Source organism: Anarrhichthys ocellatus, unplaced genomic scaffold, assembly GCF_004355925.1.
Source record: "Anarrhichthys ocellatus isolate YVR2014 unplaced genomic scaffold, GSC_Weel_1.0 scaffold1, whole genome shotgun sequence".
NCBI classification, from domain to species: Eukaryota; Metazoa; Chordata; class Actinopteri; order Perciformes; family Anarhichadidae; genus Anarrhichthys; species Anarrhichthys ocellatus.
In genome coordinates this window covers 14,884,554-14,901,489 of record NW_022280031.1, presented here as the reverse complement: position 1 = coordinate 14,901,489, position 16,936 = coordinate 14,884,554, and positions in this window count along the sequence as shown.

Below are 16,936 nucleotides of genomic sequence, written 5' to 3'. Positions count from 1 at the left end.
GGGGCAGGGTATGTTTTAAGTGGTCAGTAATAATATAAGGGTGTATCAATCTAATGATATTTTATATGAAATGAATAGGAAAAAGAAAAAAAATATGCAGTGCCAAGATGTAAAGAATATTGTTAAATGCTGTTTTTTTTTTTTTTGTTTGTTTTTTTTGAAAAGTTCATTTCACTCGCGCATCCAAGATGTGTCCTTCTCATCCATGTCATGTAGGTAAAACACACATTTTGTTTGGCATCAAGATATTTATATTTTTATCTCAAGAGTCATTGTAAATGAGTCAAACGAAGCACAGCGGGCGGGTCAACGGTCGGACGCCGCTGGAGACTTAACGTCCTGCAGAAACTGCAGCCGTGTGGCATCAGATTCCCCCCCCCCAACATCACACACCGGCACCCGAGCTAAAAACGCCATAGTTTCATCCATCAACCAACCATCCAGCCCGCTGTCATCCCGTCCCCCTCTCTCTCACCACACTTTTCTCCAGATGGAGGGGGAGGGAGGGAGGGAGGGGGGGGGGGGGCAGCCAGCCCAGGAGCTGTCACAGAGCTCTCATCCCGCAGCAGCTTTTCTTTCTTTCTCTTTCTCTTTTCTTTGAAGATGTACTCTGTAGTTTCTTTTTCCCTGTTTTTTTTTTTTTTTTTTATATATAGAGAAATATTATTGCTCATCACTTCCATCAGTCTGTAACCTCCTCACTCATCATCTTTCCTCGTCTGTCTGATACGGACCACTCTGTTGTAGTCAGTGGCGATGACTGACGTGAGCATTCTAAACATGCAATAAAATGCTGGTTGTTCTGATCCGTCTGCTCCATGTCTCTGCTTGTTTCTAACGGGTTCTGCGCAGTGTGGCACCGCGGAGCTGCACATCCTAACGTACAGATATGCAGAATTAAGGAGTCATCTTAAGTTCAAGAACATTTACTTTTGATTTTTAATTTGCATGTGGAAGATGCACTTAGAAGGCTTCACTATGCAAAACACAGGCTTTGTGTGCAGCTGCAGTTGACGGTAAAGTAAGTTAATGCATCGAGAGTTAAGAAAATGCATTACACAACCTCGCATTACCAGATATATATCATCATGTGAACGAAAGCGGAACATGAATAACCGCCCTTTTTCTTATCATTTTGGCCCCGAAGAACTGCTTCATACAGACCTGTTTGTCATCCGCGCCAGGACTCATCAGCCTCAACATTAAATTGTATCGTAATTAAAAGGAGACAGTTAAACTGTCTTTTCCTAACAGCAATTTAGGTAACTGCATTTGATAAGCTATAAATTGTAACGGCATTAAAATTCCAGAAATAATAGAGGTATGGATTTGGTGACGGGAGCTAATGCTGATGACCAGGACTTGTGTTTTTACGACGGAGGCACAGGTCATGTTGGCCACTAAACAGCAGACAGAGATCAAGTCTAAGCACTTTTAATCTTGTGAAACAAGCAATTACAAATAGTTGCATTGATTTGTTAAAAAGCTTTAGGTGACATAAATCGTTTCTTGCTTAGCCTATTGCTGGAAAACATAAATGTCAAGTGTATTATTAATTAAGGCCTTTGAAAGACAAGATTTAATGGAAACGATATAAAATCACAAGCAATCTCTCTGTCGGCAGTATTTCACCGGACGTTAAGGATTCATGTATATATCAGTGTTGTTGTGGTGACACTGATCACAAACTGGATCAGACAACATAAAGTTAGAGGGAACACACGCAGTAATAGAAGGTGTTTGAAAAATCCCCCGGAGCAGAAGCATTCACATAAATTAATCAGTAACTTACAGAAAGGCATTAACATATGATATTATTATAGATCATAAACGGGGATGAAATATGATGTGAACAGTGGGTCTCATTGGATGTATTAATGCAGTGACATGTTCAGTTCAATACTAATTCTCTACACATAAATCTGATTCTCCTTGCAGACCACTGACAACAAACCAGTAGAACTTATACAAAACTTGATGACTTGATATTTTGGTGTGAATCGCAAATATGGAAAACACAACCAAACACAGAAACATGCTGGAAATATAGAAAACATGAACAAAAACAGACACGCGCTGCAAACGTGCTGTAATTAGCATCACGTCAACGGAAAACTGTTTCCAGGGGACACTAAAAAGTGATGCGCACTGCTGGGACACTCTTGCTTTTACATAAGTTTCTGAAGTTATTGAAGTCGACTATCCGTGGTGTTTTTATTTTTATGTTAAATTTATCTTTGAGATCGCACGGTTTAGATAGAAGTACGTGCTGTTAGCCTAGCGTTAGCTTTTGGCTTATTGTTAGGGGGCCGATTTAAATAATTTGATGAAATAAACACGATTGACTGTGTAACAAGCTAACGTTATGTTAGCTGGCTAGAGTCACTTTCAACATTTGCCACCAATTAACCAAGGATGAAAAAGAACCGTTGAATGAAACAAACCAGTGTTCATGTTCGGTTCTAGTTTTCTGATTTCTGTGTAGGTCAGTTGTCAAACATACTTTCTCACATACAAACTAAAAAGTATTGTGTTAATTCTCTGAGCTGCACATTCGGTTCGTATTAACTGTCAACAAATCTGTAAATGGTAGATTTTTTTTCTCCATCCAAAATGCTGTCAATGAGCACAACGCGAGACATATTTAGTATCGCTGAACACATCGGAGCACGTTTTCACCAAGAAATTAAAAATATTCATAGTAGGTCAAAACTTTGGCTTATTAAGTCAAAATTCTGAAGAATTAAGTAAAGATTTTGACTTCGTATCTCATTATTTGCAATTACTTTTGACCTCCAATGACTATTTCTATTGTTAAGCATAACGTTTCATTATTTGTTTTCTATTACTGGCGTAAACGGGCATCCACACAATCCAGAGGCATGTTAATTATGTGAGCGCCACAAACACACTTCCATCCCCCTCACTGCTATCTTAAAACCAAAACTACCTACAAGCCTAGATACCACTTGTGCTAAGTCCTCATCAATCACACACAGTGCTGTTTAACCTATTCACGCGACGCTCTCTGCTCCTCCTCTCTGTCGTGCCCTGCAGACACCAGACGGATCACCAGTCCGATCATTTAGCTCCGTTAGATCGCAAAAACAAACACGGATGGCCGCCGTACACTTTATCCTAATTGAAGTGTGGCACAGCCTCATCCATTCACACGAGAGCTTCAGTCAAATAGTCAAAGCTGGCAAACTCCCAACATTGCAGTGAGGCAATTAGCAGTCCTGCAGTGTTTGTTATTCATGGTTTGATTTAAAAATGTGTTTATTAAGATGGGCTGCAGGCCCTGGTGTGCAATAGACCTGCTTGTAATTAGATTCCAATTATTTGTCTGTTTCTGATATTGTAAACTGGCACTTACCACATCAGTTAAATTGACACACTGCACTGCTTGGTTTACTCGGTAATTAAAATGTGTTCTGTTAATTAGATGATGACCACTTTATTCCAGGGCTCTTGTGTTTGGGCTCCTCCGCGGCTCGCTGTTTGGATCATGAGTTGCCAGACGCTTCTCTAATCAGCCCTTGTTTTGTTTCAATTACCACCTGCTGTTCAAAAGGCACGCCTCGCTGCCCCCGCCCCTACGCACGCACACACACACACATACACATACACGTACACAACAATAACGCGAGGGCCCGCTTTACTACCGGCTCCGGCTCCAACACAACAATCAGTAATTCACAGCTGGGCCCGCTTTCTTCTTTATTAGAAGGCACAGCTAGGTATCCAAGAGAGTCCAAGCAATTAAAAAGGGGACTAAAGGAAGATGAAAGTACAAAGGTACTTATCACTTCAGTTAGCAGGCCTCGTGTGAGTAGCCGATGGTAATTATGCTCATTGAGTAAACAGCTGAGATGCTTGGATGTCTCCTTGTCTTGATAACAGAGGGCCAAGATGGGGGAGCTGTTGCATCCGCTGATGAGTTCACTAACTGATGATGACTAACAATAAGATGTCGGTGGACTCTTGGTCCAAGATACACTCACTCATGTTGTTATGGCAATCCAAATCTCCCAAATGTTGCCTCCTCTTCTCCGAAATCAGCACGTTCTCAGTCCGGACTCGTCACATACGGACGCTTGGTCAGGACCCATTGGCGTCACTCTTTAGCGGACTGGATACCCTTTTTAGCGTCATTTTTCAATGTGCAGGATAATCTGAGACTTAACTACGTGGTTAACATCGTGACTTCTAACGAATCCCCATGATTAGGGTCAGGAAGAGATCCTGGTTTGACAAAAGAGGAGTATGTGGAGCGTCATAGTTTGACACGTAGGGCTACTGACCAAGCTGCAGGATTTGATGAGTTGGGAGTCAAACTGTTGCGCCACAGAAAGTAGTGACAGCTGGGATTTCTTTGCAATAAACAAAATGTAGAATATTGTTAGCTTTATCCTTTAATGAGTTTTTTAAGTAAAGATGTAGCGCCTTCAGCATCCAGATAGTCATACCACACACTACCTGGCACACTGTATCGGAAATGTCCATTAGATTGGTTCTGGAGAGAAATAAAAACCTCAGATCAATGAAATGACGATTTTAAAGGTGCTAAATGCCTCCACACGGGTAGCAACGGCTGAGCTGACGGCTAGAAGCTAACGTTGCTAACAGTGCTTCACTTCCACGAAAAGCTGCAACCAGTTTGCGCGCAGTGCAGAGCGGCTACTGTGAGCTACAGCCAGTTGGGCACTCACATGCGCTAACGTGCACTAAAGGCACTATGTACGACTATGGAAACAAAGCACAGAGAAGGTCAGATTACAACCCACACAGAGAGAGAGTGATTCATTCTCTGCACAGGTAGACATTACTCCACCATATCTTTACAGCTGCTGTATTAATGCTCTGAATATATCGTATACAGTAGAACCTTTAAGGTGAAAATCAACAAGGCTTGAGACTTGTGCCGCAGCCGTGTCACCATCAGTGAACTTTAATGTAACATCCTGCATCTTCACTGTGATGCATCTGACCATGTGGAGCAGGTGTGGATAGCAGAGCCTCAGGTCGATCCTGGTCGTCAGTAAACAAAGTGACTCCCAACGGTGAACTGCATTCACTGTCTGACCTGCTGTCATGTGCCAGCGTTCAGCATTACTGTAAGAAATGTTGTGTTTGAATAATTGAAGAGATGCAAAACAACATGAATAATTGCGTCTCGCTCTCGCACTTTGTGTCATAGTGAATTAACAGAGAAGTGGCTGCTGCTGGGACCATTTCTGAGAGAGATGAGAGATTTCTCATCTGGTTTCACACAGCTTTCTAAGCCATGTTGGAGCTAATGTTTGGAGGCTGAAAAAGGTTTTCATGTTGGAAAAATACATGTTTATTTACACTTGTACTGCAATGTGTTTAAAGGAATGATTTTGGGAAATATACGTATTTGATTTGTTGTTGGTGTGAGTTAGATGAGAAGATCAATACACTCACATGTCTGGGGGCTGAACATAAAGCGACAGCCTGCACCCGGTTAGTTTAGCTTAGCACAAAAACAGGGAGAAACAGCTAGCCTGGTGCTATACAAAGATCACAAAATTGGAGCTATAACATGCTAGTTGGTCGGTGTATTTTGTCTGTTTTTTGGACAGAGCAAGGCTAGTTGTTCCCCCCTGTTTCCAGTCTTTATGCTAAGCTAAGCTAACCGGTCGCTGGCTGTAGCGTCATCGATGTTCTCATCTCTCAGAAAGCCAATAAGCATATTTCCCAAACTGTCCCTCTATTCCTTTATAACAAACTGATGAACTCTTACATTATTTCATGTAACAACACCAAAGCCTTGTCGCAAACTGTCAAACCACCTACGACTATATATTTAATACACGCTACACTATCTGCAACTACATAATCCATATTTTCTTGAATAAAATTGCACACAAGCGCTCATTTTATATTTTGGATTTAAAAGCATCACTCATGTGGAAATTTAAATTGTACTTTTGTGGTTCTCTGACAGATTAACAGGATGTGCATCATTGTAAACTGTAGATAGCCTTCATTGCCAACAGTCTGAATTTCTATTCACTTCTCTCCTGCACTGATTCCTATATGTGCGCTCTTTCTTCCTTTCTGTCAAGAAAAAGAAGCTATCATTTAAACATGTCATGGGTAGTGTTTACCTGCAGTGAACCTTGATTGAGAAAGCCTGTGACTTTACACTGATGCCCTCCTAATCTGTATGACTGGCATGCTAATTTCTCTGACGCTGCCATTCAAAACACAAACATGAAATGTTGGTTTTAGAACCGGGAGACCTGGTAGAGTGAATTTCAAGTGCTTATTCAAATATTTCATTAAAATGTAAATTTTTACAACGCCGTACGTCTAGCTGTGCACAAGGCATGACTTAAGAAGTTATGAAGTTATAACAGCATTTCTCTCTCTGATGCCAATTAACTGGCGGGGGGACTATAATGTCCTTACCTTGTTTTATCGCTGCATAACAGCGCGCCAACAAATGCATCACATGCAACAGGAGTTTCAGGTATTGACAGCTAAGATTGGTAGACTGGAAGAAAAAAAACGAAAGTCAAACACGAAGCCTCCTGGAGAGCGGTGGCTAATCAATTCTCTTATCTTCCCAAAGTGCAAATGAAGTGATTAAAATTAGGGTTATGCAAAAGAAAGGAGTGAGGGAGAATTGTAAATGAGTCGTGGCCACACAGCAGGTTCATCTATTGTCAGGAGTAGAAAACCACCAGCTGAAGGTGCAGCACTCAGGTCGGTAGAGAAGCAACAAAAGGCCGTAGATTTAACCACCCTGGATTAGTTCATGTTAAGATTTAATCATTCAAAAAGTTTACTTTGAAAACCATATATCTGAACCTGTGTGGTTTGAATCCCCCTCTTACATTTCCAGAAGTGCTACAACAAAAAAGCAGTTACACGAAGACAGCTCCGATCAAATCAGGTGCTTCAAATGTTTGATGTTGTCATCCAAATACATCTTTTGATTTGATGTGAAGATGTGAAAATTTGATCAACTTTTTTGACATTTAAATTGATTTGATAGATCGAGTTAGATTTGCTTCAAAGTCAAAAAATGTCCGTCCTGTAAAGTCTCAGATGTGGGTTGAAAATGACCCAGCTTTTTATATATTACATATATTTATGCCAAAAATATGTCAGCATGTCATATTATAGGCATTCCTCAGATGTTCATTTCTTATTTACCTCTAACTTTTTTCAGGATATAACGCTTTTGAGTTATTACTTAAACTTTCCATACTGTAACAATTCATCGGAACCTTTCATCCTCACGGGTTATTTCTGTTAGGTATCTATATATATATATATATACACACAGTATTTACACCTCAACTGTTTTGGTGGTGTTTTGCATGAAATAATGAAATATGCTGCAGTTTGAAGAGCAACATGCAACATAAAATCCCCTGCAAGGCTTTCTCCTTGTCAATCAGTTATTCATCATCATAAAGTGTGTGCTTGCTAGAAGATGTATCAATGATTAAACAGCAGCATGTTGTCTTTTAGGGTGTCTGCCTGGCTTATATCTGCAGTTTACCCGCCTTGATCAGACGCTGAAACTTCAGCAAAGAACCTCGGGGTTTATATCGCTCGAGGTTCTTCACTCTTCCCCTTTTATTTCTTTATTTATTCTCTCATTTTTAACTTGCAGAGGGAAGAAGACAAAATGGTTGCAGGTGGTGATGAAAATAAGAGCCATCCATCATTATTTATTAGGCATGAAAAAGATACACAATAATGTAATTTAATCTCTCGCCAGACAATTATTTCCACATATTGATAACGCAATGCGAAAAGTGCCATGAATCCTAATATGATGTTTGCTTTTATTGGTCTATGATACAACCATAACAAATAATGTAATTGTATCAGGGAGAAAATGTGATTATTTGCACATGCTAGCATTATAATATCAATCTGCCGCAGACAATGGTATCATATTATTTTGCTGTGCTTAACTAGTTACAATTTGCATTAACTTATTATGTCTGGCTGGCATTGAAGACGGCTCGCTCCCTCTGCTCTGAGCTTTAGTTTCTCATTACAGCCCTGTAAGATTTTGGAAAGTTTCAAGTCCAACAGCCGGCACGGTTTCCTCCTTGAAGACGGAAACTTTTACATGGAGTTTTAATATGATTTTCATTCCTGCCCGGGTGCTACAGCCTCTATCTATTCATTTGCAGCTCCAATCCAAGCGGAGATGACTATCCAGTGCTCATCCAGGCCCGTCTGAGGTTAAAGAAGCACGACACAATAGACACCATTTCTATGCAAATGATTAGTGCCGGAAACAAAAACACCTTTTCCAATAAAAAGTAAAATGCTTTAAACATTTGCATAGAGGTGCACTGATTTGGTTATTCACAATTTCAAGATGATTAACATTAATGAAGGGGCGGCCTGATGCACCGACTGTCAGGCCACATCAGGCCACCTCTGTAACCTCCTCTGTGTTTTGCACGGCGAAGCATTCACGCAGTAGTGAACTAATGACCAAGTCAGCCCGTGTAAAATTAGACCGTGCATCTACACAAGTGTCTTCCTGACATTATGAGAATGTTTTATTGATGACTCATTATTAGCAGTCCAGCAGTGAGGTGAGTTTGATCCACCCAGAAGATGTAAAGTGTAATAATAATAACGCCTGCTTAATAATTAATAGCCAAAACCTAATCCATCTCTGCAGAGAATATGTACATATTTTAGTGTCTCATTTGAATTTTTGCAACAAACACACACCTTAAAACCATTAGACGGCCGCGGTAATGACAGGTTTAAATGGGCTGATTTTTAAGAATTCATGTGTTATTGCCACTGCGTGGCCCGTGCTGGAAGAGAGAGGTCTTCCTGTTTATTCTGTTTGATTCTGAAAGCGTGCAGTGTCCCACCGCACGTCCCCGTAGAGAGGCGAGCAGAGCACACACTGTGAGCAGGCGTCAGTCTGCACCGGAGGCTAGAGGAGTGTTTGCAAGTCATTAGTGGTTTGTAAATGATATTTGTTCCCATGTGACATATCATTTGAAATGCTTTTCTAATAATAACACCCACTGATAATAAAATAAGAGGGCCCTCATGTTGTGATTATGCTTTTCATAAATTTGGTTTTGAAAAAAAGAAAGAGAAAGAAATAAAGCAGGGAGACATTTCAACATGAATGAGTGCTCAATATGTTGGTGTGAATTTTCCTCTCAGGTGATTCTCCAAACGATGGCTCAGCTTTCAGCTCAGGTTCAGTCGGACCAGTGAGAACGTCTCACGCCGAGCTGGATGAAACTTTGATTGTAACCTGACTCGGCTCTGTTGTGAAGAAGAAGAAGAAGAAGAAGAAGAAAAAAAGCATCTTTTCCCTGAAGCTCATTGCACTGTATTCTACAAGCAAAAAGCTTGAGCTGTCGCCTCCCTCCTTAATGACTCCTGACAAACACCCCGTCCTCCTGCGGTGCTCTTTCTGTTCGCCACAGCACAGAGCTGAGACACCTTGGCACAGGATGCAGTGTGTCTGGTGAATAGGGAGCCACACCGCCGCTCTAACACCATTTGCCTTGTATTTTCATGAAATGAACCAGCAGCTCGGAGATCAATAGGCCCCCGCGGTGAATGCGAACAACGCTGCTGGGTCCTTATCAGAGGCCCGCTGCCAATCTGTGGCAAGCGAAGCCTGCACCTTCCCTGGATACACCATTGGTCTTTGAAATTAAAGTTGACGCCTGTAATCCAGGGAAATGGTCCCTCTACTCTCGCTTAACACCGGTTTAGTTTCACCCCAGCTGATGATAAAGCATGACAGAAATACAGAGCACTATCTTCTTGCCGGGGTTGATAGGTTCTGCCAGCTTATCAGGAAACAGGCAGCTAACCTTCTTGTGCCTGGCCCATGGACAAAAAACTGAGGAGTCAATTTACAAAGGAAGGCATGCCGGGTGGCTTGTAAATAAAACCGTTCTTTCTTTACAAAAGACAAAAAAAAAGAAGAAGAAAATAACCAATTTTAGAAGCCACCCCAAAAAAAGTGAGTAAATGTAGAACACGGGAGGCTAAGCGCTAGTGATAGAGTGTATTCATGTAAATCCGACGGAGCACAGCTGCAGGAAATTGACAGGGATCTACTGGAGCGCTTTGCCTGTAAAGGGTGGGATTTACATGCCTAACTAGGGCTTAACCACCCTCCCCCGAGTTTACCTGGTACTCTCTGGCCTCCGAGCACGCGTCTGGATGGGCTAAGGTTGCACTGCTTATTCTTAATGCCTTTTCATCCCCCCTCATATCTGTCAGTCTCAGAAAACGAACTCGTAAACTCCACCGGAGCTACTCAGTATCGCAAAATTGGTTCGGGCGTAATGGCACATCGGGAGTTTTGTTTGTTTCCTGCGCGGGAGGGCCTCGAAAAAAAGAACTTTCCACAGCAGCCACGAGATGAGCCGAAGTCAGAGCGCACGTGTACGGGCAGGATGTGACCGACGCTGAACGAGGCCGCGAGGTGCGAGTGCTGCTGCAGGACTGCTTTATGGGTAATTGAGATCACATTAATGCATGTGTTCCTCCTGAGGAGAAAGTGCAAGTCTTTTCCTTTTGGACAGGATGTGGCTTTGGGCAGTTAGGGACGGTGGGCGTCGCTCCTGGGCTCCACCGCCCTCAGCTGAATCTCAGCCCCTGCAGGCTGATTCAGTAGACCGCTCAGGGCGGTTTAGACTAAGCAAAAAAAAAAAAAAAACGTGTTTGGCTGTCTTTTCTTTTTTCTTTTTTTTATTTTTACACGTAGAGCACGCAGCAGCGAGCTCAAAGCAGTCTCAACAAAAACATCGAAATGTTTCCCCGTTTGTTTTTTCCCTCTGAACCTACACTGTGAGATCTGTCCGCATGATTAAAAAACACAAATAGCGAGCACCAATTCTATTAACGCTGTTGTCCTATCACACAGGAACCGAGCGCTGATGCAAAGCGTTCCTTTTCGCCTCTTGTGTTTTGTATTTTTCCCTCCTCCAAACAATGATTTTCAGAACTGGAGCCGCCGCCAATAAAATTAATGGGAGACTTGCTGAGTCCATACAGGAAGTGGGCTTTTTAAATAAACACATTGTTTCCAAACTAATCCACACCCCTATTGTTTACAGACGGGGAACTGGGCAGGGTGCAGACCGGGCCGGTCCGCCCCGATTAATCCCCCCTCCCTCCTGTCAAGGCTACATTTCTAAACAAGAGGAAAAAGATAAAACTGTCCAGCAGGACGTCACTTTGATGTTATTCCTGGTCAGCATTAGAATCTTTAGGTTTTGCTTGTCCTTTAAACTGCAGTGACTTTTGAGTCGAACTGTAATTCTCCTCACTTTTTGAGAAGGAACATTCAGGTCCACATCGTGTTAGCGATCAATAATTAGCGATATATGCTATCGGTCCCTTTTGCAACTTCCAACATTTGGGACGACCCCCATCAGGTTCTTTTAGGTGCATATTTTAGTCGGTAAGTGGAAGCTAGTTAGCCTAGCATTCCTACCATTAGCACTGATTCCCACCAGACAACATCTACTTTAAATGCATGTTATTTCAACACCGCTTGACGTCGGTCGCTTCTGCACATTCGCAATCAAGAATGATTTTTAATTTCAGTTCAACCGTAGAAACCCTAAATCAGAAATCCATCACCTGATTAGAACATCTAGTTTTAAAGAATCAACCACAGTCAATATTATCATAGGCCGTCTCCTTTTAGCATGCAGGGGCCCCTTATGTAATGAATATGCTTTGCATGATCAAATTATCAGCCCTGAATTTGAAATATCTGTGGATACCCAGAAGCACTCTGTCATCCGCTCTCTCTTATCGCCTCCTGCATCGATTTCTGTTTCAAATACTACCAGTCACTTACACCGCAATTTACATAATGTCCGATGAGAAAAATTTGTCGAACAGATTGTAATTCATATCTCTACTCTGCGCGCTCGCTGGCCTCGATACTTCAGTTAGCTACCTCACATTTACATTTCAATCAGTGATTATAGCCTCTCCTCCTCTCACCCCGCTGCAAGTAAATACAGGACTCCTCTATGTCGGACTAAAAGGCATTTGGTGGGACCGGGAGGGATAGGCATGAATATTCTGTCTGGTACATATTTACCATGTGCTGCTAAGTGTCGCATGCTGCAAGTGCATCCTATAAAAGCTCTGTACACAGCACAGCACTCTGCGTGGCACTGACACTGCCAGAAGCCTCAGACGTGCTAAAAATGTCTCATTTTGGCTTAAAAGTGTCCACCAAATGGCATGTGACATGTCCTCTGTCTACTGTCCAGCACACTCACTCTATCTATACCGATGATTTTTGTTTTGTTTGTTCAAACCCACTGCACTCACACTCCGGGTTCATCTCGTGGTGTGTTCCTAGAATATTAGTGGGAAGAAAATGAAACTCCGACACACGAGCTTCCTCCTGCGAGCTCTCGCACAGCTGCAGAGTTTGAACCCATCATGTCGGAAAAAGGTCAAGCAAGCGGAAAAAGTGTCTATAGTTAGCTTGTTGTTGACCGCAACTGTGAAATGAACATTTGACATGCTTGTTCCGAGGTGTTTCTTGCGTATATATGTGGCTCTGAGCATAATAAAGGAACAAAATGCTGTTTTACAAAGCTGACACCCACACAGGCGGCTGCTGATGACAAATGTAGGGCTCCCTGCAGTCGGAGTGAAGCCTCGCACATGAGGCAGGTTATATCTTCACTGTGCTGGAAGCCACCGTAGGAAAGTCTGCTGCGTTTGGAAAAGCTCACTTCCATGTCCTCCACCGCTGGACGCCCGCTGTCTGTTGATTTCTCTGTCAGTGGTAACCCAATATCCAACTTGGTAGGGAAAAGTCTGTCAGCTGAGGAGTCATGGCGAAGTGTGCAATCCTTACTCTTTAATTGCTCTTTGAGTGGAGCGGTCTTCGTGTCGGGCCTGGCACGGTAAGGTGAGCCGAGCGCCGTGGAGCTCAGAGGGGATTTGTTTGCGTGTTTTTTTGTTTGCTTGTTTTGGAACGACTTTGCGACTCATCCATCATGCAGCAAGGAGGAGGAGAAAAAAGGACAAATCATAATAATCACACGATGCCACAAACTGCCTGGCCTTCTGTTTTCCAAGTCTGGTTACACACACATGTTGGCTCCGCAGAATATTCAATAGGCATTTGTAGGAAATAAATTAAGAGGTGAATGCAAACCATATGGCATTTCGGAGGTTTATTTGTAAAGCCCCTGCATCAAAGCTTTTTCCAGATCACACCATATTAGCTATGTTTTTCCAGTCCAGCAAAATCAGGAAGGTAACCACAGACTGTGCTGATGGGAAACACATGAGCGTCGGCCCCGCCGAGACAAGGAGCGTGTATGACGAGGCATCGCCAGGGAGCATCAGTGAAAACAATTATTCCCTGCATGTCTGGATGTCATATGTCACCCTGAGTTGACTTTAATAGGACGGGAGAGCGATTGAGCTGCGTCAGTGTTCGGAGAAACCTTTTTTAACCTCTGAGTGAACCCCCCCCTACATTCTTACTTCTTTGCATGCGAGGCGGCCTGGATGCCTGTGCCGGGTGTGGGCTCGAAGACAGACCGGGAAGGGAGGCGAGAGGAAACGGCAGTGCCCAGGGTATACACTTCCACTGCTGCACTAACACAACCTCCCCCCCCCCCAACCCACCCACACCTTTCTTTTCCTTCCCTCCCATGCATTTCATATACAGGCTGGACAAGTTTACGGTTTCGTCCATTCGAGTGTGACAGCAGCAGCCCTCCCGTGTGTGACGGGCCCAACAGCGGCGGTCCACCCAACACTCGGGTGGTTTCTTGTCTCTTCGCTGTTGATCTTGGGCTCGCGCTGCACACATGCGGACGGCCTGCCAATACCAGACGTGGAGCGCCACACCACTGAGAGTCCACAACCCTTAACCAGGAAGGTGTTATTTTTGTTGCGGAGACGCACTATTTTTCTGCAAGATGTCAAGAGCAGGCCTGGGTTGCGGTTGCTTCTGTGGAGCTTCAAAGTCTAGAATGTGCGTAACGACGTGTAGGCTGTGGAAGTGTTAGCTCTTGTGCCATTTCACAATAAAGACAACATGGCATGGGGTCATCTGTCTCATTCCTTTTTTTGTTCCCCCCCCCTCTTAGATGCACATAAACACACACAGATAAATGTGCTATGTGCTCAGAGTGATCAGCGCCTGCTGCGCGCCATCGGCCAGTTTACCTCAGGACTGACAGAAAAGCACTTCCAGGAAAAGAAAAGCCAGAGATTCCTGCTGAGGGAAAATGCATCAAAGCGCCTGACTTAAGGCTATAATTAGCCGCTGTGGTGTTTGAAATGTGGAAGAATGAAGTCTTTGGAGAGTTTGAATTGTTTATTTATTTACGTCTGTTGTTTTAATTTTCCCTCCAAATGAGCACATTTTTCACCGGGGTTGAGTTCGCTCTGGCGTGCTTAATTTGCTGTTTGTCAGTGGTATTGTGTGCAGCGGGGTTTCGTGAGATGCAAAGAACACAAGCTCGAAAAGGTGCCATGTTACAATAAGTGGTGTTGCTTTCTGTTCATCGGAAAGAAACTGTTCTGTCTTTCAGGTTATGTGACAGAGGGGACGTCCTCTTGGCAGAGCAGAGTAGAGCAACGGTTCAGGATGAATACAGTCGGTCTATTCTCTAATGATGTATGAAATCCTAATGTACGCCCAAGACCTGCCGTCCCTCTGTCTCGTGAACCAGCCAAACCAGTGCCCCAAATGCTGCTGGTGTGCAGCACACCACTGATGAGAACTTCGGTATTGTCTTCCCCTTGAGTGAGCCACATCTGCTGACGGCTCACTGCTTTTTTCTTGAGTAACATCATTTATAGGTATTCAAAATGTACTGATGTTTTCATGCACCGTGTGTGGAGAATTTTATACAAGGCCTATTCCACAAGCATGATAACCGGGGAGACGGCCGATCAACTCACATGGAAGCATTTCCCCTCAGAGCAATCAAGGCTCAGTTTACTCTGGCCGCTCAATGCGTTGCACCTTTGCAGCAGCTCATCAACACAAACGAGAAACAGAGAAAGTCATCTGTGTTTGTTGGCAGCCGAGGAAGCCATCTCTCAATCAGGCCCGAGCGAGGAAGCGCGGCTGTCAGCGACGGTCTGGGAAAAACACGCAAAGTCCCAGTTGAATCGCTATCTGGGCCTTTATCAAATCTTCACACCGCCGCGTTTCTCACCGAAGGATCCAATAACCTTCAGCTGCGATATTTCTAGCACATGGAGTCAGCTTGCACTTTATGAAAAGTGAAGGAAAAAAACAACTCACCACATCTGAAAACCTAAAGAGGCTCCACCAACCACAGCGCTCGTGGACTTGATTTGAAACAGGTTTGCACGCGCTGCCCATCGGGAAGACGTATTTATAAATTGTCTCGCTCAGTTATTCCTAGTGACTAGATCCATAAGGTGTGTAAATTGATCTCCATCGTTTCATCTACAAAGGCAGAAGGCAGTAGCATTCGGTGTCCTAGAGAGGCCTGCCAAGCCAGATGATATGTTTGGGTTGCAACTTAACAGGTTCTTGGTTAAAAAAACAACACATTTATTTAGTGCCACCGTGGAGGGAGAGATACGTGGTGAATGGAAATGATGAGAAGTTTTCCATTTATTAAAGCTGAAAATCCACACAAAAAACCCCACTAGATCACAAGGAATACCTGGTTTCATCCAGGTTTCTTGTGTCCTGACTGTATGTATCTTATCATAGTTTCACATTTCCATAAAAATCACAACGTGCGACCAGTTGACAAGACGACAAGCCAGCAATTTAGTAACACCTACTGTAAACAATAGCCTCATGTCAGCTACATGGCAAAATTCATGAATACTGATTCTATCATGTCAGCTTTCATTAACTGCTCAAGTGATCCGGCTCTCACTCCTGATAAAGCAGCGGGACAGTGAATCGTTTCATTGAACCAGACGCTCAAAGCATAAAAGTCTCACCGCGAATGCCACCGCAAACTGGATGGTGGACGACAGTTTGTGTTGTGATCTGTGCTTCAACATTCACTTTGTTCGCACCTACAACTTATTGATCGACACACGAGCCACTTCACGGTTTATAAGGAGAACGAGCCGCGGCTTGTACTCCAGCAAGGGCATTCCTGAAAGGTACTGCGACTGCAGAATGGGCCTCATTAGTAAATTACTGCTGTTCTCTTTGTCACAACAACACTGAGGAAATAGTGGGTCAGCTATGACATGACCTTTTTATTACTTTTATTGAAATGTTATATTATGACTTTTTGTTCTTCCTTTTTTCAACATGCTATACTTTGACTTTTATCAAACTTTTTGACATGCCATACTACGACTTTTTTATCACTTTGTTCTACAATTGCTACAATTTATCTCCTCTTTTCTTTCCCCCATTTGAATTTGGCAACACTTGAACTGGCTTTTATCTGTTTTCGATGAATAACGTTACATTAAGTGTCCCTTTAGTTTCACTTGATATTGTCTTTCTTATTGGTTCTTTCATTTGACTCCACTTGAACACAATTTTAAACAAGGCCAGAGAGAGAGTTGATCCTCATCCTTACTTAAAACCCTCTCACACTAATCACCAATTCATCACATCGCTTGTCTTTGTGTTCGTCCGCCTCAATAACTCTTACGACGGATGACAGTCACCTCCAAATAACGTCTTCATCGCACAAGTGCCGAGCACAGCACCTGTTTCTTTATCCAATGTCGACAGCTGACTTTCAAAGTCAAATGCGGTGTCAGTTTGAATAATTAAAGCTGTTTGTATTTCAAATGGAATATTTCAGTTACAAAAGAAAGCCATATGTGGAGCAATACCATTAGATGGATCAAAGATAGAAAAGAATAACCACGCAAAGCCCATCCCCCCCCCCCCCCCCCCCCCCCCCCCCCCCCCCCCCCCCCC